The sequence below is a fragment of the Excalfactoria chinensis genome, chromosome 10 (genome assembly GCF_039878825.1).
Source record: "Excalfactoria chinensis isolate bCotChi1 chromosome 10, bCotChi1.hap2, whole genome shotgun sequence".
In the NCBI taxonomy this organism is placed as follows: domain Eukaryota; kingdom Metazoa; phylum Chordata; class Aves; order Galliformes; family Phasianidae; genus Excalfactoria; species Excalfactoria chinensis.
In genome coordinates this window covers 1,655,297-1,677,769 of record NC_092834.1, presented here as the reverse complement: position 1 = coordinate 1,677,769, position 22,473 = coordinate 1,655,297, and positions in this window count along the sequence as shown.

The following is a 22,473-nucleotide window of genomic DNA, read 5'->3' as shown; positions in this document are numbered from 1 at the left end:
GCACAGATAGCCCTAAAGAAGCCCCCTAAAGATCCTCGGGGCAGGGAACACTGGGACCACGGGCAAAGCCCCAGGTCTGCTGTCTGCCTGGGACCCAGATGTCTGGGAGGGCTCAAGAAGGTATCCAGCCCATGGGGGAAAAAAAGGACCATTATCAATGACAGTAAGCTGTAGGGAATCACCAACACAGAATGAAGGAGGAAGCCCAAGGCTCTTCTTGCAGGATAAATCTGGGAAAAGATCAAGTCCAGAGCCTGTTCCATGGAGCAAAGAGCTGACCCCAGCCAAGGACAGGTGCTGACCCAACCAGCAATGCTCTGTGATGGGATTGTGGTCAAACAAAAGGAACAGGACATGGTGCTTGGTGTCCTGTCAGTCTCACAGGCACGTGGCACCCATAGGATTTGCAGGAAACTTGTTTCTAAATGTTTGTTTTGCCTTATTTCTAATGGATTCTGTGGTGGTTTGGAACCTGTGCTAGGGAATTCTGTCTGCTTTCTATACCATCCTGCTTCAGTCTCTGACTGAAAGATTAAAGATTAACATCACTGTTATTTCCAAGGGACAGACCCTGAGAGGCCTTGGGAGCTGCTGCAAGAGAGCCCTGAATTACCCATCCTGCCATGAAGCACTGAAAGGTTTCCAGAGAAAGTTCAACATAGAGAAGATCATCACTATGGGGAAAGAGTCCAGACTGAGCCATAAACAAAATTCATTCCACCGCTCTGCACATCTATGGTTCCATCCCACGTTCTTTAGTCACCTCCTTGCATGGGGTGCCTGAAGTAGAAGTGCAGTTGCTCTTGGCTGCCTCTGTAGTGGAGGAATGCAGGTGAACACCTCCAGGGATTAATTAACATCTTAGGCAGTAATTAAGGTCTTAGGCAGTGCCCACTGGAGATGCACACAGCTCTCCACTCACCGGGCAGGGAACCTGAGGTGACCAGACTCACAGCCTTGTGAGACATCTGGGTACAGAGGGTTGGATCTTGGCTTCTGTGCAGCGTGTTGTCATAACAAAAGAAAATGCATCGTGCCAACCCAGCACTCATCTTGTTTCAGTGCAGTGCAAACGTGCAGCGCGCTTTGCACAGCTGTTGCAATATGCTAAAGAAGAGATTGCTAGAGCTTCAGTATCAACACTTCTTGCTGGGTAGAGCAGCCTGCAGAGATCCAGAGCCAGCCAGCGGTTTGCTTCTTGCCTTATGACTCTCCAAACACCAATTATTCTGGCTCTTTCAGCAGCTATCCTGCTGCCTCTGCATCAGGATGATCACACAAAGCCATCACACCTTTCCAGCAAAGCATTCATTATCGTGACTGCTGAACACAATGACAGAGATTGCAAAAACAAATAAACAAGAAAATGAACCTTTAAAGTGGGACAGGGAGTGGTGGCTCTTGAGAAATGATCTTCCATGAGATTAAGAGGTTGCTGCATAAAGATGCACCTTCCCTACAATGCATTATAATGCAATGCACCTCGGGCCAGAGAAACAAACTGTGCAGCTATTTTAAGGAAGTGTGTTGGTTTGGGAAAGTCGCAGAGGAATTCCCTTGCTCTCTGCCCCATTACCAAAAAAATTGTGTGGGTCCAGATTCCAGTTCTGAGCAAGTGCAGTGCTGTGCTGAGGTCAAAATAAGGCATTTCCCATTTCTTGATTTGAATTTTCCAGCTAGAGAGCAAGCAAATACATACAAATATATATGGGATGACCTGTATTCATGCAAATTCCTTCTGCAGGTTTCATGAAGGATCAGCCCATGAGCACATGAGGATGCTGGATCGGGGTTTGGATGGGGATCTTGCTGAACAAGCACAGTGCAGTTACAAGGCTCTGAGGACAGCAGTGGGAGATGTTCAGCCTTGCTCGTGTTAGTGGAAGCTGTGCTGCAGGTTAGATGGACTGTTAACTCTTGAAGTTCCTTCTTTACGAAGGATTTTGCTCAATGAAGAGCTGGTTCCAGGCCAGTGCGGGACAATCACTTGCTGCATGCCAAGTGTGAAAATAGGAAACGTTCCACACAGGTGAACTGCAAGACACTTGGTTCTCCTATCTGCACAATGTTCGCCTGTACTTCTGGTATCGTCTGGGATGAAAAGTTCTCCTTGACATTTAATTATTATCAGAATTAGTCATTAGCACTGTCGTCATTGCAAGGAGCTTTGCCACTGATGAAGTAGGATGGGACTTGGGGCCAGGGTTAGGTCAGTGTTACTGCAGGAACATGTTTGTTTCAGATTCAGCCTGCGAGAAATAGAGAGAAAAATGTATCAGTCTCCAGACTTTCCTTGGTCTGCTGTCAGAATGGAGTGTCCAGGAGCCCGCCCTTGCTGAGTGGCTCTCACTGCTTGACCCAGGATACAGGCTTTAAGTGTGCTGAGATAACAGAGTGGACAAAGAGTCCGATACTCCACTGGGAAACATGAAGTTTAGAAAAAGGAATGCTGAAAAAACTGTGTTTTTCCCCAAATTCCTCCACATTTTCACAAGCACTCGCACGCCATTTCTCTCTTATGGACTGAGATGTGTTATTCTATTGGAATGCACAGGGCAGCCTCAGCCCATGGCTCCGCAGTGATTGCTGCTCCCTGGGGCTCAGCAGGAGGAGGTGCCCCGTGTGTGGCACAGCCCTGGGGAACCCTCCTGTCCCCTTCCCAGCCCCGGGCAGTGGTGTTCTGTGGAGCTACCGGAGATGGGATGGATCATCCATCCACTGGCTGCTTCCAGACTGCTGTTTGTTTGGGAAAATCACACTGGAGATAAGATGTCAAAACACAGATAATGGCGTTTCCTTGATAGGAGTGTAGTTCTCATAGGCTGCTTTGAGTTATGCCCTACGTGCCTCCACATGGCTTCGCTTCGGGTCTCTGCTGAAAGCGACAGGGGAGAGTCCTGCACTGTTGACATTCGCTGTACGAAAACATTTCCAGCTCTTCTTAGGGCCTTTTTCAGCCACAGAAACCAGTTCGACCACTTCCCCACCAACACCGTGTTCTTCACGAGGAGCAGATAGGGCTGGCTGCCATCGTGCCTCTGCCTTTCTCTCATTAACACCTCTTTGTCTCACAGTGGGGAAATCTGGGACTTCCATCCTGAACAGAGGATGGTCCAGATGGACCAGAACCTGGCCCAGCCCAGCCTTGAAAGTCTTCAGGGATGGGTCATCGCCACCTCTCTGGGCACAGGGTCATGCAGCTGAGGACCTAATCATGGGGGAGAAGTCACTCTGCGCTCTGCTCTCTGCCCCTGGTTCAGGCTGAGTACAGGGACATTGTTTGGAAAAGAGGCAGCCCGGCACCAGAGCTGTGGACTCTGATTCATGTTAGGCAGAAGCCTTCTCTGCATTGTCATTAAAAGAGAGTGTGTGTGTGAGGCTGACGGACTGTGCCATGCAGCTTTGAAATCCGAGCGGATTCCTCCAGGCTATGTTTACGCTACAGCATAATTTGTGTGTGTGAAAGAGCCTCTACTTCTATTTCAGCAACATTACAAGGATGGAAGTCATACCCTCTGACAGCCTCTTTGCTGCTCTGCGGGATGTCTGTGCAGGAGGGGACCTGACTGAGCCACCACAGCAGAACCATGTCCTGAGTGGATGCAGAAACCGTCCCAAAGAGCAGCTCCTGCCCCAAAGTCACACACAAAGCCTCGCTGTGGCCACGGCCCACCCAGAGCCTTGGGATGCAGGCAAGCATCACTCAGACACAAACCTGCATCTGCTTCCAAACCTATCAGACCACGAGAGCTCCACGTCCCATTGAAATGTTATCCTTCAGAGGGATAATGTCCTTCAGAGGGAAGAAGAGCAGCAGCTCCATGAAGCCAAGTGAAGATCCGGTCCCTGCATGTGATTTAATGGGGATTCAGGTGACAATGTGGAAGCACAGCGTGGACAGACAGCCCCAGGTCCTTTTAAAACTGGGAGCAGACGTGGAAGTCAGCTCAGATCCAACAGTGACTGCGCTCCCGTTCTTTTTACATTTACAGTAATGGAGCTGCGGGCTTCCAAGTGTCCTGCACTATTGATTGCAGATTTTAATGAGCTTTAAATTACCGAAGGGGTTTGTGGGTCAGATGCCTTAAGAACAGGAACTGTTCCCAGATGCTGAATCCGGGGTTCAAAAGGCCCTCCTGAAGCCACGCAAGCAGGACACCCGTGGCCCTGCTGCCAAGAGCCTGAGTGCCCTTGCCTTGCCCTACTTATCTGAAGAGCCTGTCAGCATGTTCTATAACCAGTGGAAACCACTTTAGAGCCGGAGCCAGACACCGAGGTGCCGGGGTCCACATTTCATTTCTTTGCATGGGAAAGTTCTGCAGCAGAAGGGCCAGACCCTTCTCTGAGCAGCATTCTTCTGCCTATCTCGTTCTCAGCCCTGAGCTGGCATGTTTGAGGATTGACACAGGCTGTGCAGTTTGTAGATTTATTTGTATTTTTTTTTTCTAGAAAAGAGAAGAATGTGGCCATTAACAATTGTTGCAAAAGGTTGAGCTGTAGCAGTTTTTAGTGCAATGTGAGAATTTTAATGGTGTGCTTGCAGAGAATTCAAGCTCCATTGTGGGAAGAGTGTCTCAGCACTCTGTAACCCAGGCTCTTCTGGATTCACCTATAGGATAAACCCACACCTAGCACAGCCTTGCTCTTGTCACACTGCTCCCCACATTCTGCCCCATTTCCCTCAAGTTTTTCCTTCCTGGAAAGTCAATCAGTTCTGGACAAGCAGGACCAGCAGTGCTTCCCCACGGGGATGGATGGAGGAGGTGGGCATGAGGTCTTCAGAGACATGGGAACAACAGCCCACCACTACTGCCTCTGAGCAAAGCGGTCCTACAGAAGTGGCCATGGGGTCTCACCCAGAGATGGGGGAAAGGAGCTGTAACTCATGGAGGCTCTGCGACGCAGGCGTTTCTTTGTCAGGAGAATGTTTTCCTAGGGACAGGTTCTGCTCCTTAAGAAACACTTCAGCTATTATTACTTTACACAGATTCCTGGTTGGGGAAAAACAGTGTTTAAAACCAGCCAGAACTGTTAAAATTTATGGTATCAAAATATATTCTGTCAAAATATTTATACCATAAACCGGCATCGTTAACTGTCCCCTCGTGCTGCTCTTGGGAAAGAGGGGAGAGGAATCTGAGACGTCTGATGTGTGAATTCCTTTGTTTATCACTATTTTATTGCCTGGCATGGCAACAAAAAAGTGGCTTTAGAGTCTGAATGAATCTGGATCTGAAGGAATTCCTGTTGTCGAACCCGTGGGCTGCAGGGGTGTTTTCTGAGTGACATATTTCCAGAGGCACCTACACACATACTTGGCATCCCAGCCCACATGCCAGCGCATGTTGTTAGCCTACAATTACCCTCCAGGAGTTGAGTAAGCGTGCTTCCATTGAATTGTCTGGCAGCGGGAAGGGACATGGGGCTGCGGGTAAAGATAGGAGGCTGAAATATGTCTGAATGAGACCAGGATGCTCTAAGCTTCACGGTTATGCCTTGAGGTTGTGTAAAGTTTGTGTATAGCTGGATGTAGATCCAGCACATCCCATGAGACCCCCGTGCGGCTGCTGCTCCCCCACTTAATCCAGCAGCCTCAGGGATCTGCCCATCGCGCAGCACTGAGCTCTGTGCTACCGCATCGCTCCAGGGTGAGCAAGCAGTGCTGCAGTCCGTCATAAAAATGAATTGTTCTGCTTCCTGGAATTATTACTTTCTGTCGTATCACTTCTCTATTAATTACCCATGCTTTTGGATGAAGAGCAGCAGATAGACAGGAGCGCATTACGCGCGTGATTGAAGGTGCGGGGTTACGGCGTCGTTCTCTTTTATTATCTCACCAAAGTTTGGGTCTAATGGAGTGGCTGTTAATATTCACGTTCATTTGACACTGAATGCCTGGAAAAAAAGCATCTACGGGTTTATTTATCTTGGCAAAGGCAAGTCCGATACATACAATGCATCTTTAGTTTTTGTAACAAGTTGAGAAACGGGGTGGAAATGGGAATGACTGGAGAGCAGGGTGAAGGGTGTCAAGAGCCTGCACTGCAGAGGAGCCCAAGGGAGCTCCAGAGCTACCCAAAGGAGCCCAAGGAAGCCACAAGGAGCCCAAAGGACTCCGAAGAAGCTCTAAAGGAGCCCAAAGGAGCTCCAGAGCCATTCAAAGGAGCCTCGGGGAGGGGCTGCAGTGGGTCCCAGTTTGTGTTCCCTCTCCTCTGCCAACCCCGTTCCCCAAGTCTGACTTAAAACTCAACGAATATGTGTTCCTTTGCATCATAACAAAGCAGTTCTTATTCTCTGCCTCCTCCTCTTTGTGCTATTGGCATTCCTGGGTTTTCAGCTGTTCCTTGTAACCGTGAGGGCTACAAAATGTCTTCTGAAAAAACTGAAAGTTGAGATTCTGGTATATTCACAGGTCTCCCAGGACAGAGGCTTTACAAAAACCATCAAATAAGAGGATACGACTGAACAAGTTGGCAATAGCAAGATTTTCATGTCCAAGTGTTTGTGTGAGTGAAAGCCCAGATTCTCATTTGTCTGAACATTATATGGTGTGATAAGGTAACAAAGTGCATGGCCAAGAAAAAGCAGACTGCTGTTTCAAAGATGGGAGGAAGGCACTGTAAAAATGTGTTCCATTAAATAAATGCAAGAAGGATCTTCTGTGTCAGGCAGAGAATGACTTCTGGGGCATGAGCACGGGGGAGGCACCTCTTGTAGCATGGGGATGTGCAGCGGGGGTTTGCAAGAAGCACCCTTCAAATAACCTGACATTTCTTAACCTCAGGTCCGAGTGGGTGATCCGGGCAAACTGTTCCACACCAGTAAATGAAGAAAAAACATGAATCTGCTGTTGGTTTAGAGGTCAGGTGAAAACCTGCAGCTCCTCATAGGTGGCAGCAGCGGCTGCATGGCTCCCCAAAATCCCATCCCCACGTTGATTAACTTCAGCGATTCTTGCTGTTAGTGATCTGCAAAGCCAAGTTCTGTTGTTGCTCAGGAACGCCTGTAATGGTTTAAGCAGGCAGGGTTTGGATGTCCTCAGGCAGCAGATGTGTCAGGAGTTAGCGATGGCTCGTAACTTTCTGGCACTGTAGCAGTGCCAGAGCTTTTGTTGTGAAATCCAAACCCACGTGAACCGAGTGTCACTGGCGGCACAGGGAGGTCAGACTCAGGGAACCGAGGGCACACGGGACAGCCCTGAGCTGCTCTGGGCCGGGCTCTGACTTGCCCGTGTTTCCGAACCGACCGGTCTCAGGCATTGGCCTCAGCCTGCTGGAAGCTGAGGCTGTGCCTAAGTTTTAAGAGGAACCATAAAAAATAAAAAATAAAAACGAAGCATGTTGAAAAGGGGATCCAGGAGCTTCTGCTCTGTTCTGTTATGGCACGGGGCATGGCGGCCATCTCCTTTGAGCTCCTTCGAGTGCTGCAGGAGATGGCTGCCATGCCCCGTGCCGTAACCCTAACCCTCACCCTAGGTACCCAACTGCTGGGGACATGGGTGACATCCCCAAGAGTGTAGGCTCTGTCCCTGTATGGTGAGTTTGAGTCTTAAGAGGAAACCTGATCTGAAAAAGCTCTGGCTGTGGGCTGAGCTTGCATTTTTCCTACAAAGAGGCTCAGTGGGACCAAGCCAGCCCTTCACAGCCTGATGTATTTTCTGAAAGGACGTTTGTGCACAGATAAGAACATTTCCAAAGCTATTTATGTCACAGCCAAAGGGCCCTGCAGTGGGAGAGGACCTCCGTTTTATCTCTCAGTGGGAAATGAGTAAAATTAGTTTTCCAGGGGGACAGGGTGAGACTGGATGCTGAATAGCCCATCCCCATGTTACAGATGGAGCCAGCTGGACATTGGGCTGCACTGGGCAGGCTTTGCATTTCCCCTCTCCCAAACTGCCCCACTTTGGGTGAACCGAGATCTTTAAGCAGGAAAAACCTGCCAGCCTCCAAAGGAAAGCTTTCATTTTCAGAAGTGGCTGGGAGGATTTGACCATCCACTTCCAGCTTGAAAAGCTGGGCCATGTGAATGCTGCCCAATGGATATTCTTCCATCACGAGGCTGCAAGTTTTGGTAGCAGACAGGATTTGGCCTTACCCAGTCATCCAAAATACATCTCAAGTGAAATCTAACTTGGCACCTTTTTGAAGTTTGGCCATTGCTAATTATGCCTGAAATTAATGGCCTATTGGAGGCTCCAGGAACTGATGAACTTGAGTCTGCTCCGGGGTCAGGGCTTGGCTTTGAGAAATGTTTTGAGATACCGTTCTTAGGAAAGATGTTTGACTGGGCTCTTCGTTTAGGACATATCCTAATGGGTGCTTGGCTCGAGAGAGATCTAACAGCTACACAGACTATTTAAGCATGACCTGCAGATAATAGGTTGGCAGCGCAAGTTAAACAAAACGACGAGCTTCTGCAATATGGAAACAAAACATAACTGTGCACCCAAACCAATGCCCTGAAATACAGCGAGACGCCGAGCCGTCAGAAAGCTGGTAGTAGTTCTTGCCTGTCCCGTTATTAAATGTGATGTTTTGCTTTAAAAAAGCTGCCTCTTGCTGGCTTGATTTTTCTAGTGTGATCTTACAAAGCATGGCCCTCCTGCTCCCCTCGGAAAAGCAGGAAGGCATATTAAGAGCGCTGATAAAAGGTAAACAAACCAGGAGACACAGAGTTTCTTGATATGCTCTAATTGAGCTCGTTTCCTTGCTTCGGCTTTGAAAAGGAACAGCCATGAGGCATTCTTGAGAGAGCCAAGTGAACTGCTGTTATCTCAAAAAGGTCTCCTTCGTGTCTCGCTCGTGGGGCTCCAAGTCTGCTCCGGCCACTGCCTGGAAGTCTAAGAAAAGAAGTCTATGGCCGCTGATAAAGCACCCATTTTTAGGCCTTGGGAAGGATGGGGTTGTTGACAGTTCATTCCTGCGAAAATTCAGCGTGCTCCAGCCCCCGATTGTAAATGGAAGGGATCTATGGCAGCACTAATGCAAAAGGTATGTGATTAGATAGTCCCGCCCGCTATCTGCCCGGCTTCCCGCCGATAGCCGGCCCTGCTGGTGCGAGATGGGAGCCATCAGCCTTGCCAGACTGACGCCAGGCCCTTCAGCAGCCGCCTCACAGATAAGGGGAGAGGGCCGTGAGCCTCACGTAACACAATGTTTCCCCAGTGGGTGAACTTGAGCATTTCTGACTGCATCTTGCACAGACATCTTGCAGAGCCAGGGAGGGGATAAAATATCATTTCAGACTGTGAGGAGTCCGAAAGTTGGCTGTGAGAGGTCCTGTCGTGGCCGCTCGTGTCTCGCTGCTATCTCCCAAGCTTCAGCCTTCTCTTGGCTGAGACCAGAGTGATGCCAGAAGGAGCAGCACCCTCAGTTTGTGCTGGTGCTCCACGCTCATGGGATAGACTGCCTCAAAGCCTGGGCCCCTCTGGGGCAGAAACAGAAGGAAAACCTGCCCTGAAGAGATCTGGGAAGCCACAGCAAGAGGTTTCTTCCACCATGAGCTTTTGCTGCATCCTTTGGGTCAACAGTCCAGCGAGTAATCCTCCTAAAGGCTTATCCACGTAGACACTGGGACTTTTAACAGTGCACGTAAGACCTTCATCAGACTCTCCTCAGTGAGACATGGTGCAGTTAGGATCTCAGGTACACCAGTTCCACTCAGTGGGCCAGGAAATGGTTGGGAACCACCTCCACGTTGCACCATCACATGGCAGCTGTTTCCAGGAATGCGCTGCAAGCGCTGGGTAGACCTGAGCACCACACAGACATCGTGTTTCCTTCTTAAGCCTTATCTTCTCCCACACCCTCAAAGAAACTTAGAGCTTATTCATTCATTAAAACAGAAGGGAACTTTCCTCTAATCTTTTCCTAGTGACTCACAGGCCCTGTGGCTGCCATCGGAGGTGTGACTGGGGTGTGTGTACGTTAACACAACCTGTCTCTGGTCTTCCCATTTTTGCATGCAGTGACCAGTGTTGGGTTGCAGAGTGGGCTTCCGTGCTGGGAGCCGAGCACTGGGGCTAGAATTCGATTCCTGGGGCTTACGGTGAGGATGTGTGTATGCCAAACTTTGCCCCAAGCAGCATCCTGCTCTAGGAAGCATCCCATTGCCCAGCGCCTTGTGGCACCGCGGGCAGGGAGCTGGGTGGGATGCAGAGCACAACGTGTGCTCCACCAGAGCTCTGTGTGGGCTCACGTTAGTCATTGTTTGCAAGCGTCTGAGTGATGGCCAGGACTGATAGATGTGTCTGTGGAGCCTTGAAGGCTCGTAACTGTCGGCACAAAAGAGCCTCCTACTGAAAATCCTTAACCCTAAACCCTCAAAGCCAGGAGCCTTTGCTGGCAGCTGTTTGCTGCAGGTGCCCAAGCAGTCCTGCAGCTACGAGGAGTGAGTGTGGAATTCATTTCAACCCAACAGAGCTGCAAACAGGAGAAAAAATAGGGCAACATTTACAGCAAACATTGCACTCAGTAGATAACAAGCCCTGGCTCCTTGCGTTGCATTTATGTGATGCTTGTTTTGCTCTTCTCTTCCTGGGTGCTTTTCTTTTTCTCTGTTTTTTTGCAAAATCTTCTAGTATTTGCTTTTGTTGTGTTTTTCATGGAGAAACTGCACACAGCGAGATGACTGTGAGGTGCCACACAGAGTACGTGTCTGATTCCTCCCAGCTTGCCAGCCTAACAAGCTGGAGACACGTCTGAGTGGTTTCTTACTCACGTGCAGTGAATTAATCCTGAAAGAACCAAGCATCACTTTGGGGGATGAGATGGATGGCACGAGCTCCAGCATCCTGCTGGCTCCGGGTGCATCATCTCCTGCTGCGTCCAGAGAGGAGGAAAAAGGGAAAACCCACTTCTCCCATGGCTGCTGCTCTGTGCGAGTGCTGGTGATCACACGGAGCATTTACCTACATGTGCTCAGCCAGGTTCTAGGAGCAGCTGTAGAGTTCAAATGCTTTCAGTTCCCACCTGGTAGGAGCAGGGATGTGTCTCCTGGGGGAGCCGTCCTGATGGACAGCCAGCCTTACAGCTGCTGGCCATCCTGCCTGGCGCTGCTGCAGCACAGCATGGGCCACGAGCTCCTGGGAGCACACTGGAAACCAAGTTTAAACACGCAGACCACTGTTTATTTCAGTGAATCATGCATGCTTAGCACCTGATCCTGCTAGCTCCAGAACATCTCCTGGGAGATCTTGAGAGCTCTCAAGTCCTTACTGATAATGCAATTATCCCTTTTCAACTGAAAATGAAGGCGGCAGCTCTGTTGTTTGGGGAGTTGCAAGAGAGGGCTCCGTGGTTTGGGTTTTGCTTATGAAAACCCATTAGGGGCTAGCTCACATTGTTAATTGCCCAAGTAGCATCTTGCAACGCGCACAGATGTGTGCAAACAAGTGGTTACATGAACAACAGATGCAGTTAAACACACACCTAGCTGCACAGCAAATTGCTTCTGCTTTCTTGCTTACGGTGTGCATCTCAGGATGGGTTTGAGGAGCAGGACCACCAGGGTTTGCAACAGCAAGAGGTGGGAGCAGCCAACATCCCGTTTCCAGCCTGACACAGCTCGGAGCTGCCAGGGCAGGGCTCAGGGACTCTGCTGGATTCTGAATGCAGCCCCAAGCCATTGGAAGCCATTCACTGCTGCTGTTATCCTGCCAGAGCAGATCTTGGTGTAACCACTGGGCACCATCTGACACAACCAGCACAAGTCCCGTGTGGAGCACAGCACATACCTGTACACAGAAGCTTCTCTCCCTGTGCTTCCTGGGAGTTGCTTGGCGACAAGAACAATATTATTACACACACACACACGTTCTATTAGGCATCACCTGCGGTTAGAATTTATTTATCGCTTTCCTTCAGCAGGCTCCAGCCCCGTGTTGTGAAGCTCCATACAGAGCGGCTGGCAGAAGGGAGGCAGCTCCCAGCATTAAGGCTGTGAGTCACATTCCTACACACTCAGCAGGATTAGACATTTCACTCCTTAATGCCTAAATGGAAGGTCATTAAAACAACCCTGTGCTTTGGGGAGGATAGCAGCTCCATGGCCTGCTTCATTTAGTGGAAGGCTTGCTTTGAACCTAAGCTGGTTCATAGAGTATGAGCTCAGAAAAGAGCAACAGAGACATCCCTAGAACCATCTGTGATTCACTCCTGGCCCTGGCAGGGTCTGCCTGGGGCTCAGGACTCCCAAGAGCATGCAGACTACAGGCTGGATGAAATATGGGATGTGGGAGACACCCATCCACCGATGCTTCAAGAAATCCATGGTGGAAATTGTTTTCACAGCCCGTCATCCCCATGCATCTGAAATAACCCTATCCCATATGCCAGATCTTGCTTCAATCTGATGGAGCTGCGAGCAGCCCATCAACCAAACTTCTGATGGAGCAGTCGGAGCCGAGGGATGGGTGATGAAATGTGCTTCTCTTTAATCTGCCTGGATTAGGTACAATTCATTGCTCACTGGGAAGGACCTGCTGCAGGATAAGCTGATCTGATAGTGCCAGAGCAAGTTCCTACAGAGCAGTCACGTGGAGATGGCTGAGAGGCAGAGCCCAGCTCTGTGAGGTGCCAGGGGAGCACTGCCCCAGCTGATGGACACGAGCTATGTGGTCTGGAGGCCAAAGGCAAGGCCAAATCAGCATGGTGAAGGCGTCAGCCCTGGTCCATGGGCATACAACAGTTTAAAAACAGGAAAGGGAATTGCAGTGACCTACTGCAGTGCTGGTTGTGGTGTCTCCTGATGCCATTAAAAGGCAGCTGTGTTATCAAGTAGAAACACTGAGGTTGGGAAAGACCTCTCAGATCCCCAAGTCCAACCCCACTCACCGCATCATGCCCACTGCTCACGTCCCTCAGTGCCACATCTCCACGGTTCCTGAGCACCGCTAGGGACAGTGACCCCACCAGTCCCCAGGCATCCTGTGCTGGTGCCCGACCACCCTTTCAGAGAAGGTATCTTTCCTAATATCCAACCTGAACTTACCCTGATGCAACATGAGGCCATTACTTTTCATCGTAAGTGAGGCTGTTATACCTTCTTGTTAGTGGAGACATCAGAAGAAACGAAACTTGTCTCTATCTGGGGACTTTGTGCAGAAGAAAGGTGTTATTTCAGAAATGACTGATTTTCGGCTGGGTTCTACTTTGAGAAGTGGGGAGGAAGGCAGGGGCTGCTTTACAGTCTGTGAGTGTTTGGAGTGGAGCACTCAGCTGGTTCTGGTTCTTGTTTCACCAAGATGCCCATTAACTTTCTAAACTGAACCATCCCGAGCCATTCCGTTTATTACCAGCCTGCTTCTAGAGCCTCAGTGACTCCACACAGGGCAGTAACCAAGTATTCAACTCGTGCCTCTTATGACACACAGCGATGTGCCTTTCATCGGTTTTAGCTCTTTGGTTAATTTTGCCTACAGGGGAAGAATTCGATGTGAGCATCCCTGAGAGCGGGGTGCTCGATTCTGAGATGAGTTTGGGGAATGGCAGCGTTACAAAATGGCATTTCAGCGGCAGCACAAGGTATCTGCTTAATGACATCTTCAAGATCCGGCAGTTCCGGTAAGGGAGTTTTTATGAAAGCATTAAATCTGGGATAAAAATGGATTATTGGCAGCTCCGGAGTTTGGGGGAAAAGGTTCGTTCTTGCTCTGAATAAAACAAATGGTTTACGATTTTTCTGGGAAATGAGGATTTGAAGAAAAATGTTGGTTTGGTTGAATGCGTGCTTGGACTTGCTGTCAAAACCTTGCAGCATTTTAAAAATAGAATGAAATGGCATTTAGAAATGGGGATTATTTTAAGTCAAAGTATCAAAATCTTTCATTTTGAAAGGCTTTGAATTTTCTCCTATTAGAAATACAGCATCCACATTACAAGGAAGCGACCGGCCTTGGGCTGGTGCGTGTCTGAGACAGCTAATTTTGTGTCTTTAGCTTAAAATCACTCATCTGGGCGGAGGAGGCGATGACCCATCGTCTGCGGAGGGCACCAGGTAGGCTGCGAGGCAAACGAACTCGTTATGCCACAGGCTCAGCGGCTGCTTTGCTCCCTTTGAACACCACAAGATTCCTACTTGTTAGTCATCGTGCATGCAGTCAGACACAGATTCTTTCTTAAACATTCACATATTTTATGAAGTTAGAAAGGCTTTTAAGATGCACAAACCCCGATGTTTTTAATGAGTTTAACAACAACCAGGCGGAGACCAAAGCGTGCACAGTCCCCGGGTCCGACCCGCTCCCAGTTTCCACTTTCCAAATTCTGAAGCCCCCGTTTTCCCTTCCAGACCACGCAGGGCTGACAAAAGCTGCTTGCACCGAAGCTTTGCCCATATATGAAGAGTTTGGGGGTATTTGGGGTCGCCCAGTTCCTGCTAACCCACAGCCCATTGGCTTGTGCTGGACCTGCTTCGCTTTGTTTTACAGGGGAACTGTTTTGCTCCACAGAAACCCTTCTTCCCATGACATTGCATTTAACAGAGCAGCTAAATCCCTACTCCATGAAGCAAAAACCTGCAGCTGCCATGCAGCAGAGGCATTGCAGCTCCGCAGAGACAGGAGCTCAGAGCCCCACGCAAGGGCAGGAAGATGATTCCAACATTCACAAAATATAAGACAAATCATAAAATATTCATAAAACAACAACAACAACAACAAAGTTTGAATGTTAATTCCCATTCACACATTCTGGACATGGGGAAATGCAACCACAAACCCAGTAAGCACTGTGCCTGAGGCCTCAGCCATAAATCAGCCCCAGCATGAGGTCTGCTCCCTGCTCCATCTCTGTGCCCCTGCCATAAGGCAAAGGGCTGTTCCCGAGTGCCACCTGGGAGATGTCACTGTGGGGTGCATAGGGACATGGGGGCTGCTCATGGAGTGGTATGTGAGGCTGAGCACTGCAGTGATCCCATCATGCTAAGGGTTGGGCTCCAGGTGCAGTCCCAGATGTCACACCGAGCCTTGTGTGCTTCTCCTGCTCCCAGCCCATGAGCATTTCATAGTCATATCAATGGAAACACCCCTGAGTTGAGTTTGGTTGGGCATTCTGTGCAATCAGTGGGAGCATTGGTTGGCGTCAAGAGTTGAGTGCTGAAAAAGACATTTTTAATCTCTTCTTAACACTTTTTTGATTTTGCCCAGCTTTTTGGTGATTCATACCCTGGGCAAGACCAAGCACTACATGCACACCCAATAGGCGGGAGCCCCACTCCTCCTCCTGGACACGAACCCATCCATTTCCATTTCCCCTTCCATCCAGAGGCTCAGAGCCACATCCCCTTGTGGGATCTGATCCACAGGTGACCTTGTGTTCATTACCAGTTGTTTATTTCTCATGCTTCTAGCAGGACGCTTTCTCTATCCACAGCAAATCCCCCCCATGCCATCCCCACAACCCCATATTTGCTCTATCTCTGCCCGCAGTGGGACCCAGCCTGCCCGCGGCCCTGCACCACCAGCCCTGTGCCTTCAAAGGCAGAACGGAGCTCTGTAACTTGAGTCTTTAACAACACATGGCAGAAGCTACAGGAACTGGCCTGTGTCATGTCTCTGAATGGCTTCATAAATATAACACTGAGGAATTTGGATGCTCTCGGGTGATGGATGTTTGCATTCTAAGGGATGCGCTTTCTGCCTTGCCCTAGCTCCACAGCAGCTATAGCCATTGTGCAGCTCCTTATCCCATCCCTATTACCCCAAAGGGCAGGATTCAGCCCGTGCCACCCATCCCCAACCCACTGCTGTTGTTGTTGTTGACCCCGATTCCCACCCACCCCAGACACAGAAGCCACACGCAGAAAGCTCCAATGCAAAAAGAAAAAAAGGTGATGGAATGTATTTATCTGCAAACAATAGCATGTCTGGATGGAAAATCAGTGTTTTACACCAGTCATGTGGTTGCTATTACTGTTTTCCAAAACACCCAGAGGTACTCGATGTGTTAAGTATGAGCGGCCCTGTGCTGCTTTGCTTAAAAAGCAAAGTGTGTGTCTGCACCTAAAAGTGCTCTTGCGTTGATGCCCAAACGGCTGCCGGAGGAACTGCCAATTTATCAGCAGGCACGGGGCTCAGATTGGGAGCAAGATGCTACAGAGGGCATCTCCACGGCACTTTGATGGCGTTTCCGTGTCCCTATGCCATCCCTGGTGCAGGAGAGCGCGGATGGAGCCGGAGGGCTCATTTCCTCGCGCAAACCCAAGCTGTGCCGATAGCCATTGAGCGAGGATTTCCATTTTTGGTGCGAGCTCAGCCTTAAAATAGACAGTCTTCAGCGAGGAAGAAACTCTGTTGACAGAACATAGGGAACATTCTTCCCGCGGCTCTCGCGCGGGGCTATCTCGGCTTTAATCTCAGCGCTTCCTGCAGGTCTCCCCGGCCCCACTTCCCTCCCATTGTTGTGGGGCTTGGAAGTGACCTCAGGCTGCAGACGGCAGCCCACGGGCAGTGACTAACCCGCCTGTCTCCATCCCTTGGACATGTCCCATCCACTAAATAAATGACAGGCACCGACACGTGAATAGAAACACAAACAGCCTGACAGGGAGATCTTAACTCTTTGTGGCAGGGAGATGTCCCAGCAGTGCTGGGGAGGGGATGGCAACGCCGTGTGTGGGGCAGAGCGGTACCAGCTGCAGGGCGCCGAGCCCCCGATATTAGCTTTAATTGCTGCGGATTCTTTTCTGAAGCTTTTATCTCCTCACTGCTGTAATTAAAAGCGCGGCCGTGCGTCTGTGTGCCTGTCTGGCTTCAACATGAATAATTCCGTTGTGAGAGGTAGCACTGTGAGCACGCACTGCAGCACTGCGACCCTACAGCGCACCTATAAGGATCCTTACGAGCAGACATGGCTCAGCACACCTGGCCCCACTTATGGCACACACACTGATGTGGGATGCATGGTCCCGTTCGCCCCGCATCCACTGCTGGCAGCGATGGGGATGTTCACACATGGTGGTGCCCCATCCCTGCAGTGCACAAGGCCGGGCTGGATGGGGCCCTGGGCAGCTTGGTTTGGTGGGAGCACACAGCCCACGGCAGGGATTGAACTGGGTGATCTCTAAAGATCCTTTCCAACCCAACCATTCTGTGACTCGATGACTCCAAAGAGAATTGGTGCTGGCCACAGTCAGACATCATGACCAAACCCCAACCCCAACGTCCTTCCAGCCAAGTGAGACCAGACCGAGCCGTCCCAGCATGCTCTGCCTTTGAAATCTAACAATAGCTTCACCAATAAGAATAGAATGAGTGTTAATAAGCTACACTTGTGGATTTTTTTCTTTTTGGTTGCAAAAGAAGGAAAGTATTCTCTTTAACAGAATCAAGAATCTATTTGAAATGCTGTAATTACAATAATTAATAATGATGCTTAGCAGTTATTAGCACTCGGTGCATTGTCTGCGTTAGCTAAGGTTTAATAACGAACTTCATATAAAGCCAGGAGGAGAAAATAATGATATGGGGAGTGGCTGCAGAGCTGTGGTCTGATGGCTGCTTGCTTTAATGTAAGTAACAAATAATTCCCTCTGGCTCTCAGTGTTTGTGGATAAGGCTGTAAAGAAGAAGGGAGAAAATAAAGAGAAAAAAAAGGAGGAAACCTCAGCTCATAAACACGCCGCCCGTGCTTTATGGCTTCAAGAGAAACATTTGTTGTTGGACTAATGGTGGTATCAATGGGCAGCAGGATGGTGTGTGCCATCCCTCGGTCCTATATGTGTAACAGTGGGGCTGTTCTTGGTGTCATTGTCACTGTCACCCAGCCCGTGTCGCAGCGAGGGGAGCTGGAGGACAGTAATGCCCTAACCTGGCTTTGGAGACCGACGGCTTTTTGTGCAATGTGGTCTGTTCTCTTTCCTCCCAAATGACTCTTGCTGGTAGATGCTGTTGGGCAGCAGCTGTCCTTTGCCCCCAGTGAAACTCAGGGCAGAGAGACACAGTCCCATGGAAAGTGAGACAATGGCTGTGGGGACCCCAGAGAGTTCTGCACCTCCGCACCCTCATCTCATCTCACTATATTCAGAGTCAGCTGGATGGGTTCTGAGCACCTGATGGAGCAGTGGGTATCCCAGTTCACTGCAGGGGAGATGGACCAGGTGGCCTTTAAAGGTCAAACTCAATCAGTCCTGTGATTCTGTGATCTGACTGGCGTAGGTTCATCGCCACTCAGTCACTAGGTAATACATGGAGCTGATACCCACCAACCCCATACACAGCTGGGTTCCATCGGGCATCACAGCCAGCCCCAGCACTTCATCTGTTTGCTTGCATCCCGGATCGTGGTAGGCTGGGCTGGTGGGGAGCTGTGGACACCTCTGCAGCCCTCACCCCACCGTGCCCTTCTGCACAAGCAAGCCCTGCAAGCCCCAATGCAGCCACACTCAAAGAGAGTTTCAGCACCAGAAGAGATGTGTTTGTGCATTTCAGCAATGAGCGCCTCCGGTCCAGATTCAGAGCAGAGCAGACACTCTCCCTTCTGCCCCAATGATTTTCACATCCCCATTTTGAGGCTGCAGACATCTGGGGAGGCACCGGACCACACCGTCCCACAGACGCTCTCTGGAAGCCTTTTTCTGCCCGCGCTGCCTTTAGCCCATGACTCAGTCCCTATTTCTATTCTCTTCCCACTTCTGTTCCTCCTTCCTTAAACTTTCAGTCAGCAGCAGCAGCTTCACTCCTGTGCTTTGTGGCTGCTCTCGCCGGGTTATTATTGGAGACGACTGTGAAATAACAGTGCTGCTCTTTAAGACGCTGCTGCATCGCTGCAGAAAACATTTCCCCGCGCCGCGGTGAGCAGCCCTTTGCCGGAGTGCTGGCGTCTGCTCTGAGCAGCCCAGACGCCGGTCACAGAGCTGCTGCAACAGAACAAATTGCCCAGGGCAGCAGATCCCGGGGAGGGAGAAGAGCCAGAAGCCCCGTCTGTCTGTCTGTCTGTCTGTCTGTCTGTGTGTTTTCTAAGGGAGAAAAATTATCTTTTTACAAGCCTGCCCCAGTTGGCTCCGAGTGGCTCTTCCCAGAAAACACCATCGTAAATAGAAGAGCGAACCCTCGCACAAGCGGACAGGTTGCCATTTATATCTGACCTTTCTCAGATCTGCTTTGATGTCTTCCTCAACCTAGCCTTCCTCCCGTCCTGCCCGCGGCACATTTAGCTCCTGCTGCTAGGAGAGCACCGCTGGACACAACAAACCCTCTGCAGTTAATTAAAGCCATTTTGATATATATATATGTATATATATATATCTCCACCTCTACTCCCTCTTTTTTGAATTGGCTCCGAATACAGTAATCCTGGTTTAATCCTCCCCTCCCAGGGAGCTTCCAGTTTGGCGTTTGCAATGGAATGGGTAGATATGGATAGGGATGGGGAGAGATCTATTTTTTAAGGGTGCTGTGCTTGGCACATCACCCCGTGACGTCGGCTGCTTTTCTTCCTTGGACAGACCCGGCTCGAAAATGGCAATTCCCCAACTCGGAGCCAAAACAACAGCACAGGGCGCTGTCAGAACTGGGCGTTATCTGCCTGGAAAGGAGTCCGGCGAGGCAGACTGTCTCCACAGGCTGCTGAACAAATGCTGATAAAAAGGCCAAACCCCTGTGTTTGTTATGGGTGGTGAGGGTTTGCGATGGATCCCCTGGTGGACGAGGGAGGCTGCAATTCCCTTCCTATTGGAACAGAGCATCTGGTTGACGTGATAGTGCCAGGCTCCGGCAGCCAGGACAGGACAGAAGTTTATGGCTGGCTCTGCTGTGCTGCCTGTGAAAAGTGAGGCCGAGGGAGATGCTTTGAGCTCCTTTGGGCTTAGAAACCTCCTAAGTGCCTTCACTGGAGGGCCTTGAGCTGTGCCCATGTCTTCAGAGAATCATAGAGTCGTGAAATGGTTGGGTCGGAGGGAATCTCAAAGCCCCTAATGCCCACCCCTTGCCATGGGTGGCTGCCCCCACAGCTCAGGCTGCCCAGCACCCATCAGGCACTGCAAGGATGGGGCACCTGCAGCTCCGGGCAGCCTGTCTTCATCCTCTCTGTCCCCACATCCCATTTTATAAGGCTGTGAGTGCAAAAGTACATTGAAAATCTCTATCAATGTCATCCACAGCTTCTGCCTGGCTGCATGGTGCTGCACCATGACAACCCCAAATGTCTCTTTGCACACAGCCTGCTATATACAGGAAAGATGTCCTGGTCGGGATGCATTTTGGATCATTGTGTGCTTTTCTAAGAGAGAAAAGTGTGAATCTCTGTGCTGTCTGTGCTTCCGAGCTGCTCTTGTCCTGGTTTGTACTGACCAGGAGAGAAGATTTTGGCACTGGATTCAATGAACACGTTTTTGTTCTACACGGCCTGAGATCCCAGTGTTTGCCCTGGGTTGTGTCAGGTCTGGTTTGGATTTGTTTTCCTATGAAACCAGAGCAGCAGCACAGGGGTAACCCCGTACTTTAAGGGCACAGACGTGCAGGTTTGGACCCTGAGCAGGACCTGACCCCGACAGCCACGTCCTGGGGGTGCCCCCCTCCCTGGGCTTCAAGTCAGGCTCTTTCCCTGAGTAGCTGCTGCTTTATTGACACTCACTGTCCCAGAAGTGACTTAGAGAAATGCACCTGCCATTCCCTTGAAGTCCCAGGGTCTTCTTGACATTAGAAGCCATATCTCCATGTTCCCACAGAATCACAAAGATTGGAAAAGACCACTGAGATCATCTAGTCCAACCATCCCCATGTCCCCATTTACCCCTTGTCCCTGTGTCCCCGCATCCCCATATCCTCATGTCCCCATATCTCCGTGTCCTCGCCGCATGCCTGTGTCCCCTCCTGGCTCCAGCAGCACTTCGGATGGTGCCATCACCCACAGGTGAGAGCCCATTGGGAAATGATTGTACCTCTGCGGCTCCAACTCCAGGGCCAACAACCCATCACGGATACCGGCAGCTTGCTGCCAAATAACAATGACAATAACCCAACAAGCCCCGGTTCTGCCGAGGCGCCCTTTCGTGCCCCACGCACACGTGAGAACGGCCCCGGGCGCTCGGTGCCACCGCTCCCCCCCGCGGAGCATCGCAGCGCTGGAAAGTGTGAGTCAGCGCTCCGCACCCGCGGGAGGTGCCGTGGGACGGGCCCGGGGAGTTCCCATTAACCCGCTCACGTGGATTTCTGGGCCGCGGAAAGGCAGCGTCGGAGGAATGGAGGTTTTTCTCCCTCCTCCCCCTTTCCCGGCGCAGTACGAAGCTGCGCTGCTCTCCTCCCCGCTCGTCCCCGTCGTGGCTCGGAGCAAAGCGAGCGCCCGAACGTTCAGCCCTAAATGTGCGCGAACAAACGCTGTCGGTGCGGTGCTGCAGTCCGGGATGGCTCCGTGTCCACTGTCCCAGCGCAGCACCAGCCCCGCACCGGCACCGACCTGCGCCATCCCTGCACGGTGCCCTGGTGGAAAAGAGAGAGAAAAAGGGGCAGGGAGCACACACGGCTTCCAAACACCGAGTACGGCTGTGGGAAACAACTTTAGCATCCCTTCACAACCTTTTGTGTCCCCTCGTATCCCACTGCGACCTTTTCCTCCCCATTGCAACCCCTTGTGTCCGTTCACATCTCGCTGCAACCGCTTGCAACTCTTGGCATCCCTTTGCATCCCGCTGAACCCCCTTGCATCCCTTTGCAACCTTTTGCATCCCTTTGCAACCTTTTGCATCCCCTCGTATCCCATTGCAACCCCTTCGTATCCCTTTGCGTCGCACCGCAATCCCCTGCAACCTTTGGCGTCATCTCAATGCATCCCACCGAAGCCCCTTTGCATCCCTTTGCAACCTTCCATGTCGCTTCGCATCCCTTTAACCCCCCCCCGCCGTCCCGGCCGCACCGCACGGGCGGGCACAAGGACCCAGCGCGGCGCCGCCGGCCGCCGTTCATTCACAGGCACGCCGCTCCGCGCGGAGAGGGCGGGGCCGACGCGGCCACCGGGCCAATAGAAAGCGGCGGGAGCGCGCGTCACGCGGCGATCGACCAATGAGAGCGCTCCGGGCCTGAACTTTTGCCACGGCGGACAAGTTGATACATCGCGGGGGCGTGTCCCGCCGCGGCGTCTCCCGCGGGGGGGGCGGCCTTAACCCCTTCGCCGCCGCGGCGCCGCCGTGACCTACTTTCCCCTCGCGGCCGCCGCGGGGAACGCGGCTTCGCGACGCGCGGCGCCTTTAAGAGCCCGGCAACCCGAGCCGCTGTTTGCGCAACAATCGGTGCCGCGCGGAGCCGCCAAAGTGTCTAGACTGGCACATGATGGGCGGCAGCCAATCGCGCCGCCGCTCGCGAGGGGCCCTGCGTGCGCGCCGCGGCCACACAAAAGCTGCGCGAGGGCGGGCGCCAGGGAGCGCGGCAGCGGCGGCCCCGGGGCGGCCGCGCGGCGCAGCGCGAGCGGAGCGGAGGATCCGGGATACGACGAGCGGCGTGAGCTGCGCTGAGAGCGGAGCTGGGAGCGGAGCTGGGAGCGG